The sequence below is a fragment of the Meles meles genome, chromosome 3, assembly GCF_922984935.1.
Source record: "Meles meles chromosome 3, mMelMel3.1 paternal haplotype, whole genome shotgun sequence".
Lineage (NCBI taxonomy): Eukaryota > Metazoa > Chordata > Mammalia > Carnivora > Mustelidae > Meles > Meles meles.
Genome location: NC_060068.1, coordinates 158,612,260 through 158,633,534, shown reverse-complemented (window position 1 = coordinate 158,633,534; position 21,275 = coordinate 158,612,260). Strand labels below are relative to the sequence as shown.

The 21,275-nt window shown below is 39.4% G+C and overlaps 1 protein-coding gene and 1 pseudogene across 1 annotated transcript in view; one reads left to right on the top strand and one right to left on the bottom strand.

Moving 5' to 3' along the window:
- Nucleotides 1-21,275, bottom strand: part of GOLPH3 (golgi phosphoprotein 3) — a 61,676-nt gene that overhangs the window by 23,016 nt on the left and 17,385 nt on the right. The window lies entirely within an intron of this gene.
- On the top strand, nt 6,713-7,256 carry LOC123938341 (annotated as a pseudogene).

Here is a 21,275-nt window from a genome sequence, read left to right as displayed (position 1 = left end):
CAGACATACAGAGAAAGACACACATAAAGAACAGCATCCTAGCAACAGAACCTTTCCTATGTGTTTGGGCTATACTCCCAAACACCTGCATCTCCTTATCTTAAACTACTCTGAAGGGATTTTGGTACTACAAAGCAAGTAACTTCTAATAAAGCTAAAAGAAATTTAATGAGTTGACATTATGTATCTAACAAAGATCTCCAAGTATAGAAACTACAACTAAAAGATTTACATAGGCCAACAAATATTGTGCATGGCTAAAAAGTTCAAATATGCATGCACTTAACTAGCCTGTTTATGATAAGGGCATCTACTTATTTCATAAATAAACAGCGGTCCAATTCACCTATATTATCATTTTGTAAGACAGCAAATTAGGACCTATAATCAAATAACTGCCACTTACAACTTAAGTCCACATTCCAATTAATCTAATTAGAAGCAAATTAAATCCTGATATTCCCAACCTTACAAAAGTAAAAAACACATATGCACTTAAAAACACACATACACATTAAAAAAGTATTTACAAAACAGACAAATCCAATTTGAGGGACAGTCTATCAAGTACCTGGTAAGAACTAAAGGAAATCACATTTAAACAACTGAAGCAAAGAATGACAATAACTCATTAAGAAAGACAATGATTCATCAAATATAGAATCTCAAGAGTCAAAAATTCTGTAGTTAAAATTAGTAACTGAAATGAAAAGTTCACTACAAGAGCTCAGCAGATTTAAAGAGAATCAAGCAACTTGAATTCGAAGAACAGCAAGAAAAAAGAAGTGAGGAATGTCACATATACTTCAATTAAAAAGAAGAAAAAGATAATGAGGAAAGCCTCAGAGACTGTCTTCAAAACTCCCAGAATAGGAGTAAAAGGAGTTCTCAGAAAGAGAAAGAGCAGAAAAAGGAACAGCTGAAAATTTCCCAAACTAGGAAAATATTCATCTAAGATCTAGATGCTCAATAAACTCCAAACTGGATAAACACAAAGAGATCATCAAACCTAGACACGTCAGAGTCCAACTGTTGAGAAAAATCTTGAAAGTAGCAAGACAAAACACCTTCTCACATGTAAGGGAGCAATACAGTTATGAGTGAACTTCTCACTACAAACTCTGGAGACTGGAGATTAGAAGGCACTGAGGTAACATACTTTAAGTGCTGAAAGAAAAATATCATCAAGCAAGAATCTATACTCAGCAAAATTAACCTTCAAAAAGGAACATGAAACAAATAATGAATCTGCTAGCAGATCAAATAAGAAATTAACTAAAGGAAGTCCTGCTGCTGAAAGTCATATGGTATTTCAAATCCATACAGAAGAAAGGTAGATACAAAGGTAAATTTTAAAAAAACGTATTTGCCAATGGGGAAATACAAATCAAAACCACAATGAGATACTACCTTACATGAGTTAGAATGGCCAAAATCAACAAGACAGGAAACAACAAGTATTGGAGAGGATGTGGAGAAAGGGGAACCCTCTCACACTATTGGTGGGAATGCAAGTTGGTGCAGCCACTCTGGAAAACCGTATGGAGATTCCTCAAGACGTTAAAAACAAGAGTTACCCTAAGACCCAGCAACTGCACTACTGGGTATTTACCCCAAAGATACCGATGCAGTGAAAAGAAGGGCCACATGCACCCCAATCCTCATAGCAACAAGGTCCGCACCAGCCAAACTGTGGAAGGAGCAGAGATGGGCTTCAACAGATGCATGGATAAAGAAGGATATTACTCAGCCATCAGAAAGGATGAATACCCACCATTTGCACTAACGTGGATGGAACTGGAGGGGATTATGCTGAGTGAAATAAATCAAGCAGAACATAATTATCATATGGTTTCACTCATATGTGGAAATAAGGAATAGAGCAGAGAACCACAGGGGAAAGAAGGGAAAACAGAATGGGAAGAAATCAGAGAGGAAGACAAACCATCAGAGACTCTAGATTCCAGGAAACAGAGGGTTACAGAAGGAGCAGGGAGGGAATTAGGTTACCGGGTGATGGGTATTAAGGAGGGCACATGTTGTGATAAGCACTGGGTGATATATACAATTAATGAATCTCAAGGTCCTAGAATCAAGACCCACGTCGGGCTCTCTGCTTGGCAGTGGATCTGCTTCTCCCTCTCCTTCTGTGATCTCTCTTGCTCACTCTCTCAAATAAATAAATAGTATCTAAAAATAAATAAATAAAAATAAAAATAAATTTAAAAAAAGATAAAAGACTGTAAGGCTGGATAAAAAAACCTGACCATATGCTATCTACAAAAGACAGTTTAAATTCCAAAACATAAAATGGTTTATAAGATTGAAAAGAACATATAAACAGGAATCAAAAGAAAACTGGAACAGTTTTCTTGTTAAAAGACAAAGTATACTTCAGAGTAAAGAAAATTAAGAGGAACAAAGGGGGCATTTTCATAATAAAGAAGTTAACCTTCAGGAAAATATAATTATAAACAAACATATACACACCTAACAACAGAATCCCAAAATACATAAAGCAAAAACTGACAAGAGAAACACACAATACAGTAACAGTAATTAACTACAATGACAATAACTGATAGAACTAGATAAAAAACAAAGATACAAAACTGAACAACACTACCAACCATGTTAACTTAAATGGCATTTATAAAACTCACCAACAACCAACAGTAAAATATACATGATTTTCAAGCACACTGGAATATTTTCCAAGATGGACCAGATGGTAGCGCATAAACAATGACTTTAAAAGGACTGAAATCATATGAAGTATGTTTTACTCCAAGGAAATTAAATTAGAAATCAAGAGAATGAAATCTGGGAAATCTCCATTTGGAAATTAATCTATGACTTCTAAATAATCCACTGGTCAAAGAAATCACAAAAAAAATTTAGGAAATATTTTGAACTCAATGAAAATAAAAACACAAATTATCAAAATCTATGGGATGCAGCTAAAGTAGTGTTTAGAAAGAAATTTCCATCTCTATTACATACCTGTATTACAAAAGAAGAAAGGTCTCAAATCAACAACCTATTCTCCCACCTTAAGAAGCTAGAAAAACAACAAAATCCAAGTCAACCAAAGGGAAGGAAATAATAAAGATCAGTACAGAAATCAATGGAATGCAAAATACAAAAATGGGAGGTAGGGGATCCACGAAGCCAAAAGTTATTTCTTTGAAAAAAAAAAACAATCAAGGTTAAAACAGGGGAAAGGAGGACAGGAAGAAGGCAGAAAGGCAGAGAGAGGACAGAGATACGCAAATTACCAATGTCAAAAGAAGGGACACATCACTTCTAAACCTACAGAAATTAAAAGGACTACAGGGAACACTATAAACAACTGTATGCCAATAAATCAGACAACTCAGATGAAATGTTCAAATTCCTGGAAAAACACAAATTACCAAAACCAACCGAGAAAGAAATAAAAATCAGAATAAGCCTGTAACAAGAAACAGAATTATGTAATAAAAACCATTACACAAAGAGTGTCACTGAGATGTAGAAGAACCAGGCTGGACCAGATGTGAAAAACCCGAATACCAGCCCTGGCCATAAGGAAAATGTTTTACAGGATTTTAAGAAAGTCATTTAATATCTTCTCTGTGTCTCAATTTTCTCATCAACATCATGAAAGGGACAGACTTCAACCATTCTACAAGTGTGGCGCCTGGGTGGCTCAGTGGTTTGGGCCGCTGCCTTCGGCTCGGGCCGTGATCTCAGGGTCCTGGGATCGAGTCCCGCATAGGGCTCTCTGCTCGGCAGGGAGCCTGCTTCCCTCTCACTCTCTCTGCTTGCCTCTCTGCCTACTTGTGATCTCTCTCTGTCAAATAAATAAATAAAATCTTTAAAAAAAAAAAAAAAGAATTCCCTAAGGAGGTATGTGACTTAGGGCAAAACCAGATACTCCATCACGTTAAATTCCAAAAAAGCATTTGCAAGTCAATCATCAAGGGTATTCTAAAAAGCCCCTTAAATTTTTAAAAAAGATTTTGCATATTTATTCGAGAGAGAGAAAGAGAGCATGAACAGGGTGGAGGGGCAGAGGGAGAGGGAGAAGTAGACTCCCTGATGAGCAGGGAGCCTGATACAGGGCTTGATCCCAGCACCCTGATTCTGAAGGCAAACGCTTAACCAATTGAGCCACCCAGGCACCCCTTAAAAGCTCTTCAATAGGATATAAAGAACTGTCTGAATAATAAAGTTAACACATCTCAGGATAGATAAGCATTTATAATGAGGTACCTGAAAACTGGTATCTGGCACTGCTATACATAAGCCTAGAAGAGGACAAGAAGAATTTCAAGTTTTCAATTGACAATGTGATCTTCTTAAAGGTCAAACTGGTAAGAAAACTGGGAATATACTGCCACACCAGTAAGTTACAGAGGCATGGCAAGTTATATTACATTTAGATTTTAAGAACTCAAATTAAACTCTCAGGCTGATAGGACCCAGAGTACACAGAAATCTAAAGATCACCACTATTTCCTAAAAACCACACATCCTGCTATGTTGAGGTAACTAATAAGCCCTACAGAAAATAGCCTATCATCAGAAAGAATATGGGTTAAAAAGCCAAAAAACAGGGGTGCCTGGGTAGCTTCAGGTGGTGTCCAACTCTTCATTTAGGCTCAAGTCATTATCTCAAGGTCATGGGATCCAGCCCTGTGTTGGGCTCTGCACTCAGTGCAGTCTGCCTGTCCCCCTTCCCCGGCTTGTGCTCAACCCCATCCTGCTTATGCTCATTCGTGCTCCATCACTCTTGCCCTTTCTCTCAAATAAATAAAATCTTAAAAAAAAAAAAAAAAGACAAAAGACAAAATAGACTGCAGAAAAATTATTTATCCTATCCTTGTACAGAAGCAGCCCCTAGGATAGGCCCCAATAACCCCTGCCTCTTGGCATCCATACCCTTATATAATTCCTCCTTGTGAACGTACACTGGACTGCTTCTAACAAGAGTATGACAAATATCAGGGTATATCACTTCAGAGGTCAGTCACAAATACACTGCAGGCTTCCATCTTGGGCCTCGTCCCTTGCTCTGCCCCCTGCATGCTTTGAGCTGTCCTACACAGACAACGCCAGGCAAAGACTGAGGTGCTCAGTCCCGCAACCTGCAAGAAACAGAATCCTCCTCCAATTGAGCCTTCAGATGAAACCGAAGCTCTCTCTGGCCAACAACTGAACTGCAATCTCATGGAAGACCTTGATCCAGAGCCTCTCAGTTAAGCAATGCCCAGATTCCTGATCCACAGAAAACTATGACAGAAAATACACTGGTTGTTTTGTTCAAACTGTTAAATTTTGCTACAGAGTGTAAGATAACTAATATAAGGCCCCCTAGTATTGGACAGGCAGGAAAAAAGGGAGGTAATGGCCAAAGGGTCTGAGTTTCCCTTTGGGGTAATAAACTGTTCTAAAATTGACTGTAATGACTGCTGCACAACTCTGTGAACATACACAAAACCCTGAATTTTACACTTTAAGTGGGTGAACTGTATGGCATGAGAATTCTATCTCAATAAAGCTGTTACCAAAGAAGACAACTAACATACCTTGTATATGAAATTACTTCTGAAATCTTGTAAGAACTTTTAATTATTTTGAAAGAAGTGTGAAAAAGTTCTTAGCAAAAATAACTAAACTGATCAAGAGAAGGATGGTGACTTCAGATAAAGATGGACTTCAAAGATTAGGAAAGAATAAGCAAAAAAAGAGACAGAAAAACTGGAAAACTACCTACGCTTGCAGGTGATATAACTAGATAGCTAAATAAATAAATAAATAACAGGATACCCCCCAAAAATGAAGCATATAAATGGAAAAAGTATAATAAGAGAATTTAGAAAAGAACTGGACTATAAAATTGACAAACATCAATAACTGCCATAAACAACAATAAAAAAGAAGTAATATAAAAAGTTATCATTTCAAAGACCTTATTTACAATCTTAACAAAAAAAAAGAAAATACCTAGACAAACCTATACAAAGAAAGCTTAAGGGGTACCTGAGTGGCTCAGTGGGTTAAAGCCTCTGCCTTCAGCTCAGGTCCTGATCCCAGGGTCCTGGGATCAAGTCCCACGTCGGGCTCTCTGCTCAGTGGGGAGCTTGTTTTCCTCTCTCTCTCTCTCTCTCTCTCTGCCTGCCTCTCTGCCTACTTGTGATCTCTCTCTGTGTGTGTCAAATAAATAAATTTTTTAAAATCTTAAAAAAAAAAAAAAAAAAGCAAGCTTAATACTTCCCTGCAAGACTTAAAAACAGACCTGGGGGGCGCCTGGATGGCTCAGTGGGTTAAGGCCTCTGCCTTCGGCTCGGGTCGTGATCTCAGGGTCCTGGGATCGAGCCCCGCATCTGGTTCTCTGCTCGGCGGGGAGCCTGCTTCCCTTCCTCTCTCTCTGCCTGCCTCTCTGCCTACTTGTGATCTGTCTGTCAGGTGAATAAATGGAATCTTAAAAACAGACCTGGAAGATGGAAAATGTCTCACTCTCGGATACAGAAACAACATTATGTTATCAGTTCTTCCTAACTTATAAAATTAGTATCATCCTAATAAGAATAGCAAGTTTTGTTTTTATCTAGAGCTATAAAAGTTAAAAATAAAGTTCATAAATATAGAGGCTGTGGGACCCAGGCAGAGGCCAGGGTTGTGTGTCAGAGATGAATCTGCCCCCCTTCCCCTGTGTGCTGCCACCATGCCAGACAGCTGGGACAAGGACACATACCCCACCCCAAGATCCCGAGACCCTGTGCCATATTGCCTACGCCCGCACCCAGACCTCACTGCCTGACCCCATAACCTATCTGACGAAGGCCTTCCACCTCCTCATGGACAGGCCAGTGAACCTAGAAGAGTTTACAGAGCAGTGGCATGAGAAGAACAGGTACTACTACCAGGAGTTCCACCATGTGCCTCACCAAGTGCCGGGGAAAGGATCACCAAGCGCATGTTTGAAGCAGAAATGCAATAGAGAAGAGACTGTAAAGTTGATCAAGAAATTGTCAACATTATCCAGTAAAGACTGAAGGCCTGTCAGCAGAGGGAATGTAAGAGCTACAAGCAGAACTGTGCCAAGAAGCTGGCTCAGTTCACCCAGATGGCCAAGGCCTACCAGGACCACTATCATGACATGGGGGGCACATTATTCTGCCACGCAGTGCCTGGCAAAACAAAAGCAGTGGATGCTGGCTAAGAGAAAGGCCGCTAAGAGACCACCACTGCCTAAAGCAGCTCCTTGAGCACCTTCACAAAACTAGTACTACTAAAAGGAAGAGTAATCAAAAACCTGTTTCTGGTATCACCTTCGGTCCCCAACCTGGACCTGTTGACCTTACTAGTCCCATCTCCCTTTAAAACCAGCTACAACTAAGCTCATAAGAGAAATAAACAAAAGAACTTATTTAAAAAGAAAAAAAAAAAGATAAATTCCAAAGAATAACCAGGAAAACTGGGGAGGGGGAGAGAACAATATGTGAGGAACAGAAATGAAAGCACCTTACTAGACAGTAAAACAGATTTAAAGCCTCTTGAAATTAAATATTAGGATACCAATACATGAACAAACGACCAAAAGAATAAAGTTCAGGAAGAGGCTCAAGAATATATTGAGGGGCACATGGGTGGCTCAGTGGGTTAAAGTTTCTGCCTTCTGCTCAGGTCATGATCCCAGGGTTCCAGGATCGAGTCCCATGGGCTCTCCGCTCAGCAGGGAGCCTGTTTCCTCCTCTCTCTCTCTGCCTACCTGTGATCTCTGTCAAATAAATAAATAAATAAAATCTTAAAAAAAAAGAAAAGAATATATTGAAATCTAATATATGATAAAACTATAATCTCAAATCAGTATAAAATGGGAAGATGTATAGCCACTCAGAAAAAGAAAACTGTATCCACACTTCATATTATACTTCTAAATAAAAGTCCAAATGGATCAGGGACTGAAATGTGAAATGAAACAATGTAAATACTGAAAGAAAAAAGGAGTGAATACTTTCATACCCTGGGGTGTGGGGAAAAAAACTGCAGCTAGTACTTGAAACTAAAAGAAAAAAGAGACTGATAAATTACACAAGTTTTTTAAAGACTATGGCAAACACCGTAAGTCAAAAAACAAAAGCAAATGTAGGAAGTTTAAAACATATCACAGGGGTATCTGGGTGGCTCAGTCGTTAAGCGTCTGCCTTCAGCTCAGGTCCTCATTCCAGGGTTCTGGGATCAAGCCCCCCATCAGGCTCCCTGCTCAGCGGGAAGCCTGTTTCTCCCTCTCCCACTCCCTCCACTCCACTGTTTGTGTTCCCTCTCTCACTGTCTCTGTCAAACAAATAAACAAAATCTTAAAAAAAAAAATTCACAGATATAAGGCTAGTATCTCTAATATACAATTATTAAAAATTAAAGGGAAACAAGATGAATACTCAATTTTTATAAAAGTAAAAGATACAGGGGCATCTGGGTGGCTCAGTCAGTTAAGCATCTAACTCTTGATTTCAGCTCAGGTCATGGTCTAAGGGTCATGAGATCAAGTCCTCCATTGGGTTCTGTTCTGGATATGGAACCTGCTTAAGATTCTCTTTCTCTCCCTTTGCCCCTTCCCACCACCACACTCCCTCTCCAAAAGAAAAAAAAAAAAAAAAAAAGGCAAGAGGCGCCTGAATGGCTCAATTGGTTGGGCATCTGCCTTCAGCTCAGGTCATGGTCTTGGGATCCTGGGATCAAGCCCCCTCCCCCCTACCGCCCTGGGTCAGGCTCCCTACTCAGCAGGGAGTCTGCTTCTCCCTCTCCCTCTGCCCCTCTACTCATGCTCTCTCTTTATCAAATAAATAAATAAAATCTTTAAAAAAAAAAAGAATCCATCAACAAAAAAACCCAGTTCAAAAAGAAGCCAATGTCCATCACCAGATGACTAGATAAGCAAAATATGGTATATACATACAATGGACCATTTTAGCTTTAAAAAGAAATTCTGACACATGCTACAACATGGACAAACCTGGGTGACATTTTATCAAGTGAAATAAGCCAGTCACAAGAAGGCAAGCATAATGATTCCACTTACATGAGGTACATAGAATAGTCAAATTCATTGACAGAAAGCAGAATGGTGTTTGCCCAGGGCAGGTGGGCAGGGAATGGGGAGTTATTTAAAGGGTACAGTGTTTTAGTCTGGGATGATGTAGTGCTTTTTGAGGTGGATGGTGGTGATAGCTATACAACGAGAATGTCCTTGTGTCAGTGAACAATGGTTAAAGTAGTAACTTTCTTGCTGTGTATATTTTATAACTTTTAAAGCTACAGAAAACAATGCTTACCTATCAAGAATAGCAAAAATCCAGTAATATGTCAACATACTGTATTAACAAAGATGAGAACAACAGGCACTCTCATACACTATGATGGGAATGCAGAGCTGACACCACTCCTACCAAGGGGAATTTGGAAATGTAGAAAATCATTAGGTACCCTTCAACTAGACAATCCTACTTCTAGGAATCTACTTTGAAAAAAAATCCATAAATACAAAACAATATATACATATAGTCATTAAATGTGACATTATTTGAAGTTGGGAAAACTTGGAAACATCCCATAAATCCATCAGTAAGGGACTTGATGAATACAGAAAGATATACACATAATAAAATAATACAGAGCCATAAAAGACCTCTACATAATTATAAAAACAATCTTCAGGCTGTAACATGTAAAAAGGAAGACACCAAACAACATATATAATAGGCTACCCTTTGTATATGGAGGAGAGGGGCAAGAATGAATATATATATAATTTTACTAAGAAACACTGGAAAGATAAACCCCAAACTATTTTTTTTTTAAAAATTACCAACAGATGGGGCACCTGGGTGGCTCAGTGGGTTGAGCCTCTGCCTTCAGCTCAGGTCATGATCTCAGGGTCCTGGGATCAAGCCCCACATGGGCTCTCAGCTCAGCAGGGAGCCTGGTTCCTCCTCTCTGCCTGCCTGCCTCTCTGCCTACTTGTGATCTCTCTATTAAAGAAATTAAAAAAACTTAAAAAAAATTATCAATAGGGGAAGGAAGGAATGAAATAGAAAGAAGGTAGCATTTTTTTTTTTTAAAGATTTTATTTATTTATCTGACAGAGAGAGAGAGATCACAAGTAGGCAGAGAGGCAGGCAGAGAGAGAGGAGGAAGCAGGCTCCCTGCGGAGCAGAGAGTCCAATGCAGGGCTCGATCCCAGGACCCTGAGATCATGACCTGAGCCGAAGGCAGCGGCTTAATCCACTGAGCCACCCAGGCGCCCCAGAAGGTAGCATTTTAAATGTACATCTTCAGTAAAAGTACTACACAGTAGGGCACAGAGGTGGCTCAGGGGGTCAAGCATCTGACTCTTGATTTTGGCACAGGTCATGCTCTCAGGGTCATCAGAGCGAGGTTTTGGCGAGGTCATGCTCTCAGGATCATCAGAGCGAGAATCCTGCTCAGGATTCTCTCCCTCCGTCTCCTTCTGCCCCTCCCAACTCATGCTGTCCCTCTCTCTAAAATTAATTAAATTAATTCATTTTTTTTTAAAGTACTACACAGAAACTTAAGGCTGAACTCAACAAACAATTAGTAGTAATACTGACATTATTATTTTTGAAAATATTTTATTTAACATTTTATTTATTTGAGAGAGAGAGAGAGAGAAAGAACAGAGAGGAAGAGAAGAGGCAGAAGGTGAGAGAGAAGCACTCAGCTCAGAGCCCAATACGGGGCTCAATCCCAGGACCCCCAAGATCATAATCTGAGCCCAAGGCAGACTACTTAACTGAATGAGCCACCCAGGCACCGCTGAAACTATTTTAATACATACAGTAAGCCAATACAAATATGTTAATACTTTAGAAATCAAGATTTTCAATGAGAAAAGGAGAAAAAGTGTAAAATCAAGTGTGTAAAATAAAAATCCACAATGTTAAATTTGAACCAGAAACTATGTAACTGATTTTTTTCCCTCCCAAAAAGTGTTTGCTAGCCCTGTCCCCTGAAGAAAATATATTCTAGGGGCACCTGAGTGGCTCAGTCAGTTAAGTATCCGCCTTCAGCTCAGGTCACAATCCTGGAGTGCACAGATTGACCCCCAAGTCGGGAATCAAGCCCCACATCAGGCCTTCTGCTCAGCGGGGGTCTGCTTCTCCCTCTGCCCCTCCCCTGCTCGTGCTTGCTCTCTAATAAATAAAAATCTTTAAAAAAAAAAAAAGGAAAGAAAACATATTCTCTGTGGACTAAAAGTCCTAGAACCAATCACAACCCATTAACACTGAGTATATCCAGTAACCAGACAGTCTACTCCCCACAAATAAAAACTAGCATTTGTTAAAGGAATGATAGATTCTAGGTCTGAAATAAGGCATCTATAAGTGAAGCCTGGGACAGTAGTAGGTGTTGACAGAAAGCAAGTTATCAAAGGTCAATAGGTCATATCAAAAGAACACTGAAGCCAAAAGAAAGAAATTCCCACAGGCCAAAGGTGGGACAATCTGAACATCAAAAAGATCAATGTAAGTGACAGAAACACAAGAATATATTAAAAAAGAAAAACACAAACCATAATTTTTAAAAAGCAAAAGAAAAAAAAAAACCCACACCTCACAGGAAGTAATACTAACTTCCTTTATCTGAAACCTGGCCTTAAAAAGAAAATTAAGCTGTCTGTTAAGTGCATTTTAAAAAAACAGGATTACAAAGGAAACCAAATCATTGACAGCTATGAAAATATTAAAAAAGTAAACAAATTTGTGATATGTGCTTTATTAGCACATTAAACAAATTCTGGTGGCAAGTTGAATAACTACTATAATTCCAATGTAGTGATGAGCACACAATAATGTGAGGCGCCTACAACAGCTGTCTTGTGATATGAAAATTCTCTAGTTTCTACTGATACCAAACTCAGACACTGCTAACACTTTAGGCTGTTGCCTTCCTACATTCATAACTGAAGCAGGGGTTAACTTTCAGTTACAGGTCCTTACAAAATAAAGAAACCTTTTCCCCACAGTTCTAAGAGGAATGTTTACAGTAATACAGGCCTACCTAAAGAAACAAGAAAAATCTCAAACAACCTAACCTTATACCTGCAAGGACTTCTAAAGAACAAGGCAAAAAGTGTGAAGAAAGCAAAGAAATTCTAAAAGATCAGAGCAGAAACAAAATAAAGACTAAATATAAAAAAGATCAATGAAACTAAGAGCTGGTTCTCTGAAAAAAATAAAACCGATAAACCTCTAGACAGACTAATCAAGAAAAAAAGGACTTGAATCAAATCAAAAATGAAAGAGAAGTTACAGAACACCACAGAAATACAAAGGATTATAAAAGACTACTACAAAGAATCACATGCCAACAAATTTGGCAATCTACAAGAAATAGATAAATTCCTAGGAATACAGAAGAAAGAGAAAACTGAACAGACTGATTACTAGTAATGAAATTCAGTCACTCATCAAAAAACTCCCCACAAACAAAAGTCCAGGACCATGTGGCTTCATCAGTGAATTCTACCAAGTATTAAAAGAGGGGTGGGTGCCTGGCTGATTCTGTCAGTGGAGCATGCAACTCTTTAACTCTGTGTCATGAGTTCAAGCCCCATGTTGGGCAGAGAGATTACTTTAAAAAAAAATAAAAATAAAAATAAAATAAAGAAGAATACCTATTCTTCTCCAATTATTTCAAAACTAGAAGAGGAATGCGAGTTTCCAAATTCATTCTCTGAGGCCATCATTACCCTGACACCAAAACCAGATAAAGACACCACCAAAAACAAAACAAAAAACACTATCTCTAATGAATACAGATGTAAAAACCCACAACAAAATATCAGCAAACTGAACCCAACAATACATTCTAAAATAATCAACACAGTCAACTGGGCTTTATTCCTGGGATGCAAACATGAAACAATATTCATAAATGGATCATGGTTCAATATTCATGATACAACACCACATTATCAAGTATAAAAACAACCACAGTATCATCTGAAGAGATGCAGAAAAAGCATTTAATGAAGTATAAAATCCACTCACTATAAAAACTCTCAACAAAGTAGGCTTAGAAAAAACATACCTCAAAATAATAAAAGTCCCAAACCACAAACCCACACATGGCTAATATCATACTCAAGGGTGAAAAGCCAAAAACCTTTCCTCTAAGATTAGAAACAAGACAAGGATGTCTGCTCTTGCCATTTTTACTCAAAACAGTGTTGGAAGCCCTAGCCACAGCAGTCAGACAAGAGGAAAAAAAAAAAAAAAGGCATTCAAACTGGTAAGAAAAAAGTAAAACTGTCACTATTTGCAGATGACATGATACCATAAAAATCTCACCTAAAATCCTAAAAACCCTCCCAAAAAACTGTTAGAACATGAAATGAACTTGGTAAAGCTGCAGGATACAAAATCAATACACCAAAATCTGCTGTTTCTATCCACTAATAACAAGCTATCAGAAAGACAAAGTAAGAAAACAATCTCACCAACAATTCCATCAAAAAGAATAAAAACACCTAGCAATAAATCTCACCAAAGGGATGCCTGGGTGGCTCAGCCAGTTAAACCACTGCCTTCGGCTCCGGAAGTGATCCCAGGGTCCTAGGATCAAATCCCGCATCAGGCTCCTTGCTGGGCATGGAGCCTGCTTCTCTTTCCACCTCTGCCTGCCACTCTGCCTGCTTGTGCATGCGTGTCATCTCTCTCTCTCTTTCTCTCTCTGTCTCTGTCTCTCTCTGACAAATAAATAAATAAAATCTTTTTTTTTTTTTTTTAAGATTTTATTTATTTACAGGCAGAGATCACAAGTAGGCAGAGAGGCAGGCAGAGAGAGGGGGGAAGGGAAGCAGGCTCCCCGGTGAGCAGAGAGCCCGATGCGGGGTTCGATCCCAGGACCCTGGGATCATGACCCGAGCTGAAGGCAGAGGCTTTAACCCACTGAGCCACCCAGGTGCCCTAAATAAAATCTTTTAAATAAATAAATGAATAAATAAATCTATCTCACCAGGAATGAAAAGACCTGTATGCTGAAAACTGTAAAACCCTGATGAAAGAAACTGCAGACACAAATAAATGGAAAGATATATCATGCTAAAGGATTGGAAAATTTGTATTATTAAAATATCCACACTACACAAAGAGCTACAGATTTAATGCCATCCTTATGAAAATACCAACAGTATTTTTCACGGAACTAAACAAACAAAAAATCCTAAAAGTCGTATGAAACTACAAAAAGACTAGAACCAAAGCAATCTTGAGAAAAAAGAAGGAAGATGAAGGTATCACAATCCCAGATTTCAAACTATACTACAAAGCTATAATTATCACAACAGTATGATATTGGCACATAAATCAATGGAAGAGGACTGAGAGCCCAGAAATAAACCCATACCTTTAAGGTCAATCTCACTGCATCTCTGTCAAATAAATAAAAGCTTAAAAAAAAAAAAAAAGAAAGAATATACCATAGGAAAAACACAGTCTCTTCAATAAATGGGCGTGGGAAAACTAGACATTACATGCACAAGAATGAAACTGGACCACTTTCTTACACCATACACAAAAATGAACTCAAAACAGATTAAAGATCTAAATGTAGGGCGCCTGGGTGGCTCAGTGGGTTAAGCCGCTGCCTTCAGCTCGGGTCATGATCTCAATGTAAATCCTGAAACCATAAAACTCCTAAAGAAAACATAGTAAACTCATAGGCGGAAGCCTTAACATTTTTCTGGATATGTCTACTGAGGCAAGGGGGAAAAAGGCAAAAATTGGGACTACACCAAACTAAAAAGCTTTTGCACAGCAAAGGAAACCATTATCACAAGGAAAGGCAATCTGCTGAATGGAAGATATTCAGAAATCACGTACCCGATAAGAGGTTAATATCCAAAATATAGAAAGAACTCAAACAACATCAGAATAATAACCATAATCTGCTTAAAAATGGGCAAAGGGCCTGAACATTTTTTAAAAGAAGACATACAGGTGGCAAACAGATACATGAAAAAGTGTTCAACATCAGTAATCACCAGGATCATCCAAATCAAAACATGAGAAATTACATCACATCAGTCAGAATGGCTAGTGTCAAAAAGACAAGACATAGGGGCACCTGGGTGGCTCAGTGGGTTAAGCCGCTGCCTTAGGCTCAGGTCATGATCTCAGGGTCCTGGGATCGAGTCCCGCATCAGGCTCTCTGCTCAGCAGCGAGCCTGCTTCCCTCTCTCTCTCTCTGCCTGCCTCTCTGTCTACTTGTGATCTCTCTCTGTCAAATAAATAAATAAAATTTAAAAAAAAAAAAGACAAGACATAAATACTTGACAAGGATGTGGAGAGAAATGAACCCTCATACACTGCTGGTGGAAATGTAAACTGGTTACAGTCACTCTTGAAAACAGTGTGGAGGTTCCTCAAAAAACTAATAATAGAATTATCATACAATTCAGTAATTCCACTTCTGGATATTTACCTAAAAATAAGGAAAACACTAATTAGAAAAGATATATGCATCCCTATGTTTACTGTAGCATTATTTACAACAGCCAGGATATGGAAGCTAGCTAAGTGCCCAACGGCAGAGAGATGATAAAGAGATGGTATATACACACAGTATTATTCAGTCATAGAAAAGAGTAAAATCTCGCCCTTCACAACATGAATGGGCCCAGAAGGTATGCTAAGTGAAATAAGTCAAAGACAAATACTGTATTTCATTTATGAGTGAGATCTATAAAACAAACCAACAAGAACAACAACAGAAAACAAGAAGACTCATAAGGAACTGGTGGTTGTCAGAGGGGAGGAGGGTGTGGGATAGGTGAATAGCAATTAATAAGTACAAAATTCCCATTATAAAATAAGTAACTCACAAGGATGAAAAAGACAGCATAGGGTACACAGTAACACTGCAATAACCTTGTATGATGACAAATGACAAATACGCTTACTGCGGTGAGCATTTTGTATATAAGTGTTGACTCACTACATTATACACCTGAAAGTAATATATGTCAACTCTTGTTTCAATTTTTTTATTTTTAAAGAAATTCTTTTTTCCCCATTCAAGTGTCTTATCCTGAATTCTACCATTGACTCCAGGATAAGAATCCCACTCCCTAGGAACTTGGATACCAGCCTCAAACCCCAAAAACCTCTGTTAGAACCCAATCCAAGTAATAAATTCAATCTACATCCAATTCTTCCTTAACATGTGGGAACTCCAATCCCAAGCCTCCCTCCTTTCCTCACATCAGCCCCCTCCATTTTTACCCTCACCTCCAGTAAGCACACAATCGTTTACTGAGCACTCACATGCCAAATATTATTCTAAATACTAAACGTGCAGTATCTCATTTACACCTCCATAATAACCTTTTGAGGTACTACTATTATTATTCCCAATTCAAAAATTGGGAAAACAAGCTGAGAATACACCACTTCAACTACACCCTTGCTAATTTCCTAAGTATATTTTCTATTTTTCTTCCATTGCATTTATTATTCCACTGAATAATACTGTGTGTATATACCATCTGCATTTGCCTAGCAAAACTCAACTCCAGACAATCCAACTGTCCACTGTCTCCTTTTCTGTGCTTTTGAGCTGCTAGTGGGGGAAAAAATATCTTGCAATCTTCGTACAACTAAGTCATCAATGATACCTGGCAAATCCTTCTATAACCTTCCCTCATCAAAGCTCTGACCATTCCCTATGGCTGCTATTTCACAATTCTGTTCTCCTCAAATCTCTTATGTATACATTTATGCTTCTGCTTTATGAAGCGGATGACTTCATAAGAGGTAAATGCCATCTGATAGGAATGGCCTCAACTTCTAGCAATGAATCAAACCAATAAACTCAACTTTGTCCATCCGCATTCTTTCGTCTGGTTACAATAGAAAAGCTGCCTAAAGCTCACCCATTACCCATGCTCCGCCATCTCAAGAAGTACCTTTCCTCGGGGCACCTGGGTGGCTCAGTAGTTAAGCAGCTGCCTTCGGCTCAGGTCATGATACCAGGATCCTGGGATAGAGTCTCACATCAGACTCCCTGCTCTACAGGGAGCCTGCTTCTCCCGCTCCCGCTCCCGCTCCCCCTGATTGTGTTCCCTCTCCCGCTGTGTTTCTCTGTCAAATAAATAAAATCTTAAAAAAAAAAAAAAAAAAGTACCTTTCCTCACATTTCCTGTCGTTCTAAAGGATCTTAAACCTCTTCCCCAATAGTACCTTCCTATTGATATGCAAACATCCTCGAGTCTGCCTGCTAGGAAGGCATAGACCAATCCTGCCCTGTATCCTGCCCATTCACCACAAACTCCTTCAAACTACAGGTGACCCCATGTGCCTGGGTGGCTCAGTCCGTTAAACAATCTGCCTTCCACTCAGGTCACGATCCCACATGGGATAGAGCCCCACAGGCCTCAAGTCAGGCTCTCTGCTCAGCAGGGAGCCTGCTTCTCCCGCTCTGTCTACCCCTCCCTCCCCCTGCTCACTCACTCTCCCTCTCTCGCAAATAAACAAATAAAACCAAACTACAGTTGACCTTTGAATAACATGAGTTTGAACTAAAATGTCCACTTACCTGCAGATTTTTTTCAGTATAGTACAGCACTGCAAATGTATTTCCTCTTCTTCGGGATTTTAATAACATTTTCTCTCTTTAAGATTTTATTTATTTGAGAGCAAGCGAGCACACAGTGGGGATAGGGGCAAAGGGAGAGAAGCAGACTCCCCGCAGAGCACAATGAGGGGCTCAATGCCAGGACCCTGAGATCACGACCTGAGCCGAAGGCAGACACTTACCAGAAGAGCCACCCAGGTGTTCCTTTTCTCTAGTTTAAAGAATACAGCATATAATCAATATACAAAATTGTGTTGATAGACCTTACATTATCAGTAAGGCCTCCAGTCAACAGCAGGCTATTAGTTGTTAAGCTCTGGGAAGACAAAAGCTATACATGAATTTTCTAACACACGGGGCAAGGTTGGTGTTGGTGCCCTAACGTCCACACTGTCCAAGGGTCAACTGTTAAGTCAAAAAACAACTCTCCATCACTTCCCTTTCACTCTCAAACTCATGCAATCTGATACAACTCCCAGCAAGCCTTCTCTTACATAACTGCCCTGAAACTTCTGATGCTGCTGACACTGCCCCGCCTCCCCAGGGCTTCCACACCACCACTCTGCCCTGCGGCTCAGTAGCTGCTGCTCAGGCTTCTCCCATCCACTCCCTAGGTATAATGCTCAGTGGTCTTATCCTGTATACACACTATTTTTTTTTTTAAGATTTTTAAGTAATCTCTATATCCAACATGGGGCTTGAACTCACAACCCAAATATCAAGAGTTGCATGTTCCACCAACTGGGCAAACCAGGCACCCCTTTGTCTTATTTATACACCCTTCCTGAGACAGCTGAGTCACTCTCACTTGTTTAAAAATTGTTTTCAGGGGGCGCCTGGGTGGCTCAGTGGGTTAAAGCCTCTGCCTTCGGCTCAGGTCATGAACTCAGGGTCCTGAGATCAAGCCCCGCATCGGGCTCTCTGCTCCACAGAGAACCTGCTTCCCCCCCTCTCTCTGCCTGCCTCTCTGCCTACTTGTGATCTCTGTCTGTCAAATAAATAAATAAAACTTTTTAAAAAAAATTGTTTTCAGGGCACCCGGGTGGCTCAGTCAGTCAAGCATCTGCCTTTGGCTCAGATCATGATCTCAGTATCCTGGGATCAAGCCCCATATTGGGCTCCCTGCCCAGAGGGGAGCCTGCTTCTTCCTCTCCAGCTCCCCCCATGCTTGTGTGCTGGCTCTCTGTCAAATAAATCAATCTTTTAAAAATAGGTAAATAAATAAAAATTTTAAAAAATATTGTTTTCAAATATAAGTATACAAGTGAAAATTAAAGTCCCTCCCCTCCCCTTCCATTCTCACCCAGTCCTTCAAGAGCAACTTCTATTAACATTTCAAACATATCCTCCCCAAATCCTTTTTTTCTCAATATGCACATAGTCATAGTCTGCCATATACCAAGTGTCTACTATATGCTAAAACAGGGCTAAGCATTTAGTGGTACACCATGTCTAACCCTTAGAAGACTTTATAAAGTACGATTTACTGTTCTATTTTCACAAGATAGTGAAACGGAGGCTCAAGGGAATTACGGAACCTACCACAATCACTGATGGCAAAGCAGAAGTGAAACTGGTCTCTCTAGCTCCAAAGCCCATGTTCTATTATTCTAGCCTTCCAAGACCTATTTGTTTAATGGGTAATCTGGGTGTGCTTCACTTGAGCCCCATGAAAATGAAAGAAAATATTAGTGTAATCCCTCCCCTCCCTCTCCTCCTCCAAGTTTCAGTTACCCATGTTCAACCACCTTCCAGAAGCAGATAATCCTTCTGACTTTACTGTCAGGTCTATATAGTCTAATGCTATGTCACAATGTCCCTACTCATCTACCTCACTTCATCTCATCATGTAGGCATTTTATCATCTCAAATCATCACAAGGGTGAGTACAGTACAATTAGACATTTTGAGAAAGAGAAAGACCACGTTCACATAACTTTTACTACAGGATACTGTTTTAACTGCTCTATTAGCTGTTAATCTCTTACAGTGCTTCATTTATAAATTAAACTTTATCATAAATATGCATGTACAGGAAAAACACAGTATGTGTATACACACACACACACACACACACACACGGTTAGGTTCTATTCAGGGATTCAAGCCTCCACTGAGGGTCTTGGAATATTACCCTGTGTTTAACAGAGGACTATTGTACTCACTTTTCTTTCCACACTTGCCACCAATCACTTCAATCCGAAAACACAAAACTAAGTTTAAGGACAAACTGACTTCCTCTCAAAAAATAAATAAATAAATAGGGGCGCCTGGGTGGCTCAGTGGGTTAAGCCGCTGCCTTCAGCTCGGGTCATGATCTCAGGGTCCTGGGATCGAGCCCCGCATCGGGCTCTCTGCTCAGCAACGAGCCTGCTTCTCTCTCTCTCTCTCTCTCTGCCTGCCTGTCTACTTGTGATCTCTCTCTCTGTCAAATAAATAAATAAAAATCTAAAAATAAATAAATAAATAAATAAATAAAAATGAATTTTTATTAACAGATCCTTGGCAAAATGTACACTCATTTGACCAGTGAGGTTTTAAAAAAGGTATTTAACAGCAGATTATTAACAAAACCTAACTATAAAATAAACACAATCCAAGAACAATTCAGTTTGCAAAGCTGTTTTCACATACATAAATTACCTCAGAACAACCTAGTAAAATACTATCATTTTACATTTGAAAAATCTGAAGTTTAGGGGCACCTGGCTGGCTCAGTTGGTGGAAGAGGCGACTCTTGATCTCAGTGTAGTAGGTCCAAGACCCACGCTGGGTGTAGATTAGTTAAAGATAAAATTTTTTTAAAAAGAAAGAAAAGAAAAATCTGAAGTTTAGAGAAGAAATATGCCCACGTTCACACTGCAGAACCAGCAGACATCTAACTAAAGCCCAGTGCTGGGACCCTACAGTGCTTTCACCACTACATCACGCTGGCAGTATTTTAAGTTGAGGACATTTCGAAAAGTATATATATTAATGAAAGCATGTTAAGCTTTCTACCAAGTCACCATAAAACATTTGTTTATTAGATATAGGTGTGTGAATGATTTTCTAGCAGTAAATCAATCCCATCTGGGAGACAAACACAAAGTTACATACAATAAAACGTAATTTTTAATTCTTAAAACGGGAAAATATAATTTTAATTCAATAAACATCTGAATGCCAAAACATTGCTAAGCAGAGGTTAAGATAAGACAGAAGGCACAGCATGGAAAATAAAATTATAATTCAATATGAATACTAATATGAATAAAACGGCAACCTTTCATTCCTTTACTCCAAAAACATGTTGCTATGAACTGAACTGTACACCCCAAAAATTCATATTTTGAAGCCCTGGCCCCCATGTGATGGTACTGAAGATGGGGCCATTGACCGATAATTAAGTTTAGATTAAGTCATGAGTGTGGGGCCCTCATCAGAAGAGACACCACGGATTTTGCTGTGCCTCTCTGCCATGTGAGGACATTGAGAGAGGAATCTCACCAGAACCAACCAAATCTTCAGACTTCCTGCCTCCAGAACTGTGAAAAAACTTGTTTAAACCCATTCTCAGGGCACGTGGGTGGCTCAGTCAGTTAAGCACCTGCCTTCGACTCAGGTTATGATCACAGAGTCCTGGGATC